Consider the following 9,002-nt stretch of genomic DNA (forward strand, 5'->3'; position numbering starts at 1 on the left):
TGTCTCTCCCTCTTCCTTTTTCTCCCTCCTTTCCTCCCTGAACCATTTCTCCCTCTACCTCTCTATCTCGCCTTTTCTCTTTGAACCATGCTTTTCTCCCTCCCTCTCTCTCACCTTCTCTGAATCATTTCTCTTTCTCTCCCCTCTCTCCTTTCCCCTTTGAAACATGTTTCTCTCTTCCTCTCTTTCCTTTCCTCTACAAATCCTGCCTCTCGCACCCGCTCTACTTTTCTCTCTAAAACATTCTCCCTTCGTCGCGCACTCCTTTCCTATCTGAATCACTTCTCCCTCTTCCCCCTCTCTGTTTTCTCCCCTGAATCGTGTGCCTCTCTCCTCTCTCTTACCATCTTTCTCATTTCCTCTCTGAATCATGTATCTGTCTGGCTCCCTGTGTTCCTCTCTCTCTCCTTTCATCTGAATCATTTCTCTCCCTTCCCCTCGCCCTCCTTTTCTCTCTGATTCATTCTCTCCCCCTCTCTCTCTTTCTCTCTCCCTCGTTCTCCTTTCCTGTCTGTAGCATGCCTCTCTCCATACCTCTCTCTCCTTCGTTCTCTTGCTCGCTTCATCACTCTCTCTTATCCTCTCTGAATCACTGTTCCCTCTCTCCCCCCTCTCTCATTTCCTTTCTGAATCCTGGCTCTCGCACCCTCTTTACTTTTCTCTCTTAATCATTCGCTCTCTCTCTCTCTCTCTCTCTCTCTCTCTCTCTCTCTCTCTCTCTCTCTCTCTCTCTCTCTCTCTCTCTCCTTTCCTCTGAAGCCCTTCTCGCTTTCTTCCCCTCTCTCTCTGTTTCTCTTTGAATCACTTTTCTCTTTCCTCTCTGAATCACGTCCTTCTCTTTTCCTCGCTCTCCTTTTCTCTGAACATTTCTCTCTCTCTCTTCCCCTCTTTCTCCTTTCCTCTCTGAATCATGTATCTCTCTCTTGCGCTCTCTCTTCCTCCCTCTCTCCTTTCATCTGAATCATTACTCTCTCTCCCTCTCGCTCTCTTTTCCTCTCTAAATCATTTCTCGCTCTCTCTGTCTCCCTCGATCTCCTTTCCTATCTGCTCCATGTCTCTATCCCTCTCTCTCTGTCTCTCTTTCACTCTCTTTCTTTCTGAATCATTTCTCACTCCTTTCCTCTCTGTATCTTGCCTCTATAGCTATTATTGAACAACTGATGAAATACACTGAATCGAATAATCTCTTGGATAGTCACCAGCTGCGGCTCCAACCTTCCAGAGGAACTGAGTGCACCTTTTTATACACGAGGAGGGAATTCCTTTATGCTCTGAAAAAAACATCCCTGCTGGACTCTTCTTGCTGGACCTATCAGCTGCCTTCGACACTGCAAACCCCTCCATCCTACCCAACCCAGAACCATGTGCCTTTGGCATGGATAATACAGTAGCACAGTGCTCAGTTGGGTGACCTCATTCCTTCCCGACAGAGAGGCACGCATCCACCTGGGCCCTTTCATCTCTGATCCTTCTATTCTCAGCTGTGGAGGACCCCAAGGTTCCATCTAATCCCCCTGGCGTAACAACGTTGTTACATCACCAGTATATTTTTCGATGAGATATTTGCTCAACATGTTTCAATGAAAAAACTCAGAAAAAGATAGGGGAGGTGAGTAAGGGAATACAAGGGGTCGGGGCTTGGGGAATAGGGAGTACATAATAGGAGAGGGTGGAATTGAGGGGCCCCCCCAAATGTTAAAAAAACATTCAATGAGTTTAAATAAAAAATGCAGGCAAAAAAACGTATCGAAACAATGATTGCCGATGTAACAAGATAGAGCCACACTGCACATGATACACAGATCACATTCAAAGCTCACAGGCCAAACTTATGACTCCAGCAAATCATAATATCATAGATGGACTATACTTTACACACCCTGTTACTAGCACAACTATTTCTTAAAACATTTTGCAAGGATAGCTCAGCCACAATGTGCTCGCCTTGTAAGCAAGACGACGCGAAGCAACACAGGTTCGATCCCAGGTCCATGCTTAGAAACCTATGGGTATTAAGCATGTTATAAATGTTATGTTATGTTACTTTGCATTTATATAGCGCCTTATATACCATTGGTATGGCCTGAAGGCGCTGGTAGGTTGAACGCCCTTGGGAACCGAAGTTCAAGTCAGTAGAGAGAGTAGGGAGAGTCAAAGGTGCGTGTGAGCACCGGATATGTGTGCAGCTGGTGTGGCATTCGTGTAATAGCTGCTTCTTAGCGGTAGGTGTGGTGGTTGAGAGATCAGGAGTATGTGTTCGTTCTGGCAGGATTTGTCCAGACCGAAAGTGGCTGCCTTAGGCCTGAGGAGAACGCCTGGCTGGGGCGTGTGTACCCAGCGGTGTTTACTTAGAGTGATGGGGACTATGTGGCAGATGTTGGTATGAGAACAGTTATGCCGAATGGTGTCATAGTATCTCTGTGTTCTAGTTGAATGGTGGTGTAAAGAAGAGAGTAAGCGTGGTGATGTGATATGATGGGTTACATGCTCTTTCAAACGGTCCACGCGTACTCCAATCCGCTCCACGCGTGCTCCAATCCGCTCCACGTGTACTCCAATCCGCTCCACGCGTTCAAATCTGTTCTATTTACTCCGATCCATTCCGTGTATTCTGAGTTGTTTTATGCACTTCATCCACATATTTCACCCGTTCCATCCACATACGTCGTCCGTTCTGTTCACATACATCACTCGTTTAATCCATATACGTTACCCGTTCCATCCACATACTCCACACGTTCCAACCTCTCTATGCATTCAGCGGCTCTACGTACTCATCCGCTCTACACATTCTTTTGTTCTATGCACTCATCCGAACTATATGCTCTACACAACTCACCCGTTGTAGGCACTCGTGCACTCACACTCTAGGCACTCACGCACTCACGCTCTTGGCACTCAGGCTCTAGGCACTCGCGCACTCTCATGCTCTACGCACTCGCACGCTCTATGCGCTCACCCGCTCCACACGCTCACCCGCTCTTATGCATTCCTTCTTTCTTAGGCACTCATTCACTCATATGCACTCGTCTGTTCCGTACACTCGTCAGCTCTATGCACTTGTCTGTTCCCTACACTCATCGGCTCTACACACTAGTCTGTTCTACACACTCCTCTGCTCGGCCCATCCGCTCTATGCATTTGTTCTTTCCACGCATTTCTCTGATATATGCAGTCATCAGCTCTACTAAGTCGTTTGTACGCCGTCATCCGCTCTACACACTCATCCGCTCTACGCACTCATCCGATCTACGCACTCATCCGATCTATGCACTCATCTGCTCGGCGCACTCATCCACTCGGCGCACTCATCCGTTCCACACGCTTCATCCATACTAAAGATTTCATCCACTCCATTCACTTCGTTCATTCATCATGCATTACATCCATTTCATTAATTTAGATCTCCTTACTGTTTTCGTACAATTTATTCTTATTATCCACTTCATTGCTTTGTTCTACTTTACTCATTCTATTCGGTTTGTCTTTTTATTTTGGATTAGTGGTTGTTAGATGTCAATTTCTCGTATCTAGTAGTTTGCTGAATTGGTGTAATTGAGATGCTGTTATTCTGTTTTGCGTACAGGTTGTTTTTAGGGGAAGAGCCAGGTTTTCAATAGTTTGCAGAAAGACATTAGATCCTCAGTTAGGCAGATGTGGGGTGGGAGTGCGTTCCACAGTGTGGGGGCCATGGCTGAGAATGATGATCCGCCTAACCTGGCTGAGTTTGTCTTAGGTACGACTAGGAGGCCGGCTGAGCTTGATCTTAGAGTGCATGGCGGGTGATAGGGTTTTAGCCTGTCTCGAAGATATTGAGGTCCGGTTTTATGCAATGCTCAATGGGAGCTGCATAAGGTTTTGAAAGTCACCCTTCTGGCCACTGGAAGCCAGTGCAGAGTATTAAGGGCTGGGGAGATGTGGTCTCTTGGGCCAAGCGCAAGTAGCAGTTTTGCTGCGGCGTTTTGTGCCCTTTGAAGTTTATTCAGTTGGTAAGCGTGTACCCCGAGGTAGAGGGGGTTTGCGTAGTCCAGTCTTGATATAACAATTGATGGAACGCAGAGAGTCTGTTGGGAAAGGAGAGATATGGAAAGATGCGCCTAAGGGTTTTAAGGTGGTAGTGGCAGGACTTTGAGACGTTGTTGACTTGGCACGAGAGTGTTAGGTCAGAGTCAAGGATGCACCCAAGATTTTTCACTGACTTGCAGGGGTTCGGTGAGCTGCCCATGGTGGATGGCCAGGGTAGTGGTTGCGGGAGAAGCTCGGAGTTGCCACATACCATGATTTCAGTTTTGGAGAGGTTTAACAAGAGGTGGCTTTGGGTCATCCAGAGCTATGTCAAGGAGGCAGGAGGCAAGGTCAGGTCAGCAGTTGGGTTTTGAGTTCAGGAGTTTTAGAATTAGTTGAGTGTCATCAGCGTAGTTGTAACACAGGATGTTGTGTGAACGAATTATTGGTGGGAGGGTGATCAAGTAGAGGTTGAACAGGAGGGCAGATAGGCATGCTCCTTATGAGACTCCCATATCGACAGGTCGGGCTTGGGAGGAATGCGAGGAGAGTATCGCTATTTGGTACCTATCTTTGAGGAATGAGGCTATCCACTTAAGAGTGGTTCCACGAATTCCTAGGGAGTGGAGGCGGCCAAGGAAGATTGAGTGATTGATTGTGTCGAAGGCGGCGGATAGGTCAAGAAGGATTAATGTGGTGCATCCTGCAGAGTCTGCCGTCATTTTAAGGTCGTCCCAGATTGAAGTTAGGATGGTTTCAATTCTGTGACAGGCTCTGAAACCTGATTGTGCGGGGTCTAGGAGATTGTTGGCTTCGACGAAGACATTTAGTTGGGAGTAGGCAGTTCGGTCAATGAGTTTGGCAAGGAACCTGGTGTTTGAGATGGGGCGGTAGTTTTTGGGCACGAGAGGGTCGAGGGAGGATTTTTTTATTAGAGGTTTGACATGAACCATTTTGAATGCGTCAGGAAAGATACCTGAGGAAAGGGAGTCATTTATGTTGGATCTTGCATGTTCTCCTGCGCAGGTGGAAGCTAACATTTCTTTGAGGGTTGTTGCCGGGCAAGGGTCTAGCGGAGAGCCAGATGGTTTGCGGGCAGATAGATGTTTGAAAAATTGGCCTGGTGTTATTGGACTAAAGGATTCAAACGTTGGTTGTATAGTGGTTGCAGGCGGTGGGTTGGTCGCTATGGGGGGGGGGGTTGCCTGGTGGATGTAACATAACATTTGTTGAAAAAGGCATGAAATTGCTCCCGGTGATGTGGCATCTGTGAGTTCTACTGAACATGAACAGATTGTTAACAGTAGGGCTTCTCAGCCATTACTTTTTTTCTCCACAAAATGTAACCCATTCTTAATATCTTGCTGGGAAAACAGATGGGGAAGGGCCTTTTTTGTAGAGTGCCACTGGGCTTCTAAATCCAAATCCTGGTCACCACCTGCAGACAGACCAGAAACCCCACTTTTTCAATTGATGTCCCATTGGCTATTACTTACAACATAGACGGACCGGTTCTTAACAGCATTTTTGTATTCTTCTGTTACTTCAGGCAGAGGTTTAACTGGAGATCTTCGGACTTTTCTTTTGTCTTCACGCACTTCCAAGAGTCCAGTTTTTGATTTGCCAAGGGCTTCTGCTATTTTATCAAAGTCGGTAGTCAGACGACTTAATCTGTTGATTAACCTATTATAATAATAATACGACGCTTAAAGAGCTGTGATATACATTGCTTGAAATGTCCTTATGTTTAGTGTATACAGGTGAAACTACTGGACCTTTAAAGGAACATCTGAGTCAGCATTAATCAAGCATAGGACAAATACTACCCAATCTCCTGTTCCATGGCACTTTTTGGAAGCAAATCATAATATTTCCCAATGGTGCTGCCAAGTGTTGCAAAATGTGCCCAAGTTACCTATAGCGGGCGATAGACAGAAAAGTTCAGACCAGGGAGACATTTTCTGGAGACATTTCTGTAATTCTACTTTGCCCTTCAGGGATCACCGAACACTGGGGTGCTGTTCTTTTTTTGTGAGAGATAAGTGAAAGCGTGGACCAGTTTAAAAACACAGTGGAGAACTTCCTAATATTGATTGGAGTCTCCTGTCTGTGTTCATGCTATTATCCCAGTCTGTCGTTTATTTCTATATCTTTACCATAATGTAGACACTTCGCTGCCTAACTGTGACGAAATGACTACGGTTTAGTAGGAATACATGGATGAGTATTGTTTAAAAAAGCCTACTCAGACCCACACTGCTACTGATCCCAATCATACATGTGAAACCGACACAGGCCCCCTTTGCGTCTTCTGAGAAAATGTCTGGGCCGAGGGCAGACTATACTCTTAGGGAGGGGGTGGGGTATAGCTGGTACAGATGCAACATAAACAATAGTACACTGGTACCAAAATAAAAGAATGTCCAACCATGGTTCGAGAAGAATAGGAACGTTAATAAAAACTAAAACTGCACACAACTAATTGAACATTTTAATGACCCACCCTTGTCAAGGAAGCAGAGAGAATGCAGAATTTGGATTAAAAGGGCTCTCTGGGTGAAGACAGTGGTGCAGGCAACACATTTAAACAGCAAATGGCAACGTAAATAAAGATACCTTTAAAAATGTAGGATAGGAGGCTTAAAAGTCATTAGGGACCTTTAAGGTGGTTCCAGCGATCCCGTGCTGTTCAGCAGAGATGACGGCTTGCCAGTTATTAGAATGGATTTCCAAATTCTGCTCTGGTGAACAGATGTTTAGGAGGCCACCCTTGTTAGCGAAACAGGGGACACTTCTGGGAAGTTAGCAAGGATAATTCAAGGTAGCTCGGACAGCAGTCAAAGCCAAGTCTCAGGAGTAGTGGGGGTGATCTGAGGTCTTGGATGAGCACACACAGTAAAACGACAAGAATTACCCTTAGACAGTGGTATATCAAAAATATACATTTGATCAGGCCCAGAACAAACACAAGTGAAGAATGGAGAACTCAGTGATATCACTACTTAACCACACACTATGTAAAATATACGTACATTCACTTTTCAATCAATGCGTTAAAGTGCGGTTTCCGCCCAAAACCTGCTGGAAGGGAAAGCAGACAAACTTTAATACATTGGCTGCTCCAGAGATACATATATCCCTAACTTAAAAAGTGCAGTCCTATGAAGCCCTATGAAGATTGGAGCCTTGTGCTCAGTGTCAAGTTCAGGCGTAAAAGCGCTTGGTAATGCGTAAAGCTTACAAAGGACAATGTTCAATGGGGAGGAAAAGTTAGCAAGAGAATCTGGAGTGTGGAAATTCAGTTCCGAGAGTCAGAGGAGGATCTTCTGTGGAGAACAAAGCTGTTCCCAACTTTCGGATGGCTTTAGGAAGCAAGAGCCTCCCAAGCCAACGCAAGGACCACAAGGAATCTTTGGTGCGTAAAAATGGTTTGGATGAACCTGGAGGCACTGGTAAGTGGTATGATTACTCACCGCCCTTAGCTCACTCCGGTTCCAAACGTAGCAGGCTTGGAGATGGTCGCGTGGGGTATGAAATCCCCTCCTTGGTTAAGCTTCAACGGGCATAGGTGCTGCGGGTGTAGATGCAGGACCGGTTTACAACTGGAGCTGTATCTCTCATCACAAATGCAGGAAAAAGAAAGCATGGAGGCAGCTGGTCTCAGGACATTTGAAGAAAGGCGGGAAAGTTACCAGCAGTGACCGTCACTGTCGCACAGTGACGCAGAGGCACCCAAGTCTCGCAGTCTGACGCACGCTCCTCTCTCAATTCCTAAAGCAGCTGGGGCAACAACATTTGGCAAGGAGATGCTTTGCAGTGCAAACTAAGATTTCCCCAAAGCTTGATGCAAAACTCAATGTAGCAATGCTCCAATGCAGGTGCCAAGGTACAAGCTGGTCAATCCTCTGGAGGGTGCAGGGACACTCCTGAGAAGGCTTGTTTGCAGGGCAATAAGGAGGCATTAGGAGTGATTGGTCCCACCACTCCAAGGGGTTGATGTACCTTTGCAGGTTTGCAAAGATCGAGCGCAAAGCAGGGCGCTACCGGAACAGCAGCAGGCTCCGGGTGCCAAACCTTCTCTGCATGGTTCCGGATAGTCCTTCTCTGGAAACCTGGCTCTATGTATAGGACGATTCGTACATATGGGTGTTCTGCAGGGCTGAACTCAGGCCCCAGCCTCATATCCGAAAGTCCATGAGAGATCACGCCGAGCTGGCCAATGAGGAGCTCTGCCCCACTCATGCACGCCAGCAGTGGTTAATCAGGGCCCACTGCAGCTCCCATGCTGTCATGCACACCAGACGTCATGGCACCAGTAGTGTGGATTGGGACCAGACAGTTCCAGCTCACTTCCTGGGTAGCTATACACGTGACATGCATTGACCTGCGAAAAGCACCAGCTTTTGCGGGTGAAATCATGCCCAAATAAGGACTCCCCAGGCCACAAAGACCAGGAGGAAGGACAACAGACAAAATGTCCAAATGAGAAGACAAAAGACCTTGTGGCATAGCCATGACGGACACTAACCACAGTCAATAGGTAAACGCAGTAAGTGCGGTATGGCTCGGTTAAGAAATGTAAAATCATGTGAAAAAGCATATACTCCTAGGCACCTTGTCTAGTTACCAAAACATCCTTAAGGGATGTCTAGGGCCCAAAGTAATGTACTTTGCGCACTGAAATACAGTTGCCAAAAGTGGCAACAAGGTCATAAGAATAAGAGAAACAAAGTTTCTCAGTACTGTCTGGCGGACAAGTCAGTTTCCCCATAATGAGGAGCGAAAGCCCTGTGGAGTGCAGCTGAAGGCAATGGAAGATTAATGAGCCTCGGGTGCAGAGAACCGGAGACTGGCTCTCAGCAGCCAGAGGACTCGGCTGGCTCAACACAGCATTGGAGCACTGCAGTAGCAACGGGCTGGAGCTCGAAGAAGCTGGCAACCCGGTTAGCAGTTTGAAATTGGAGACACTATAAGACTCAGCGGGTCTTAGATGCAGG

Source organism: Ambystoma mexicanum, chromosome 9 (assembly GCF_040938575.1).
Source record: "Ambystoma mexicanum isolate Mex_15411 chromosome 9, UKY_AmexF1_1, whole genome shotgun sequence".
NCBI classification, from domain to species: Eukaryota; Metazoa; Chordata; class Amphibia; order Caudata; family Ambystomatidae; genus Ambystoma; species Ambystoma mexicanum.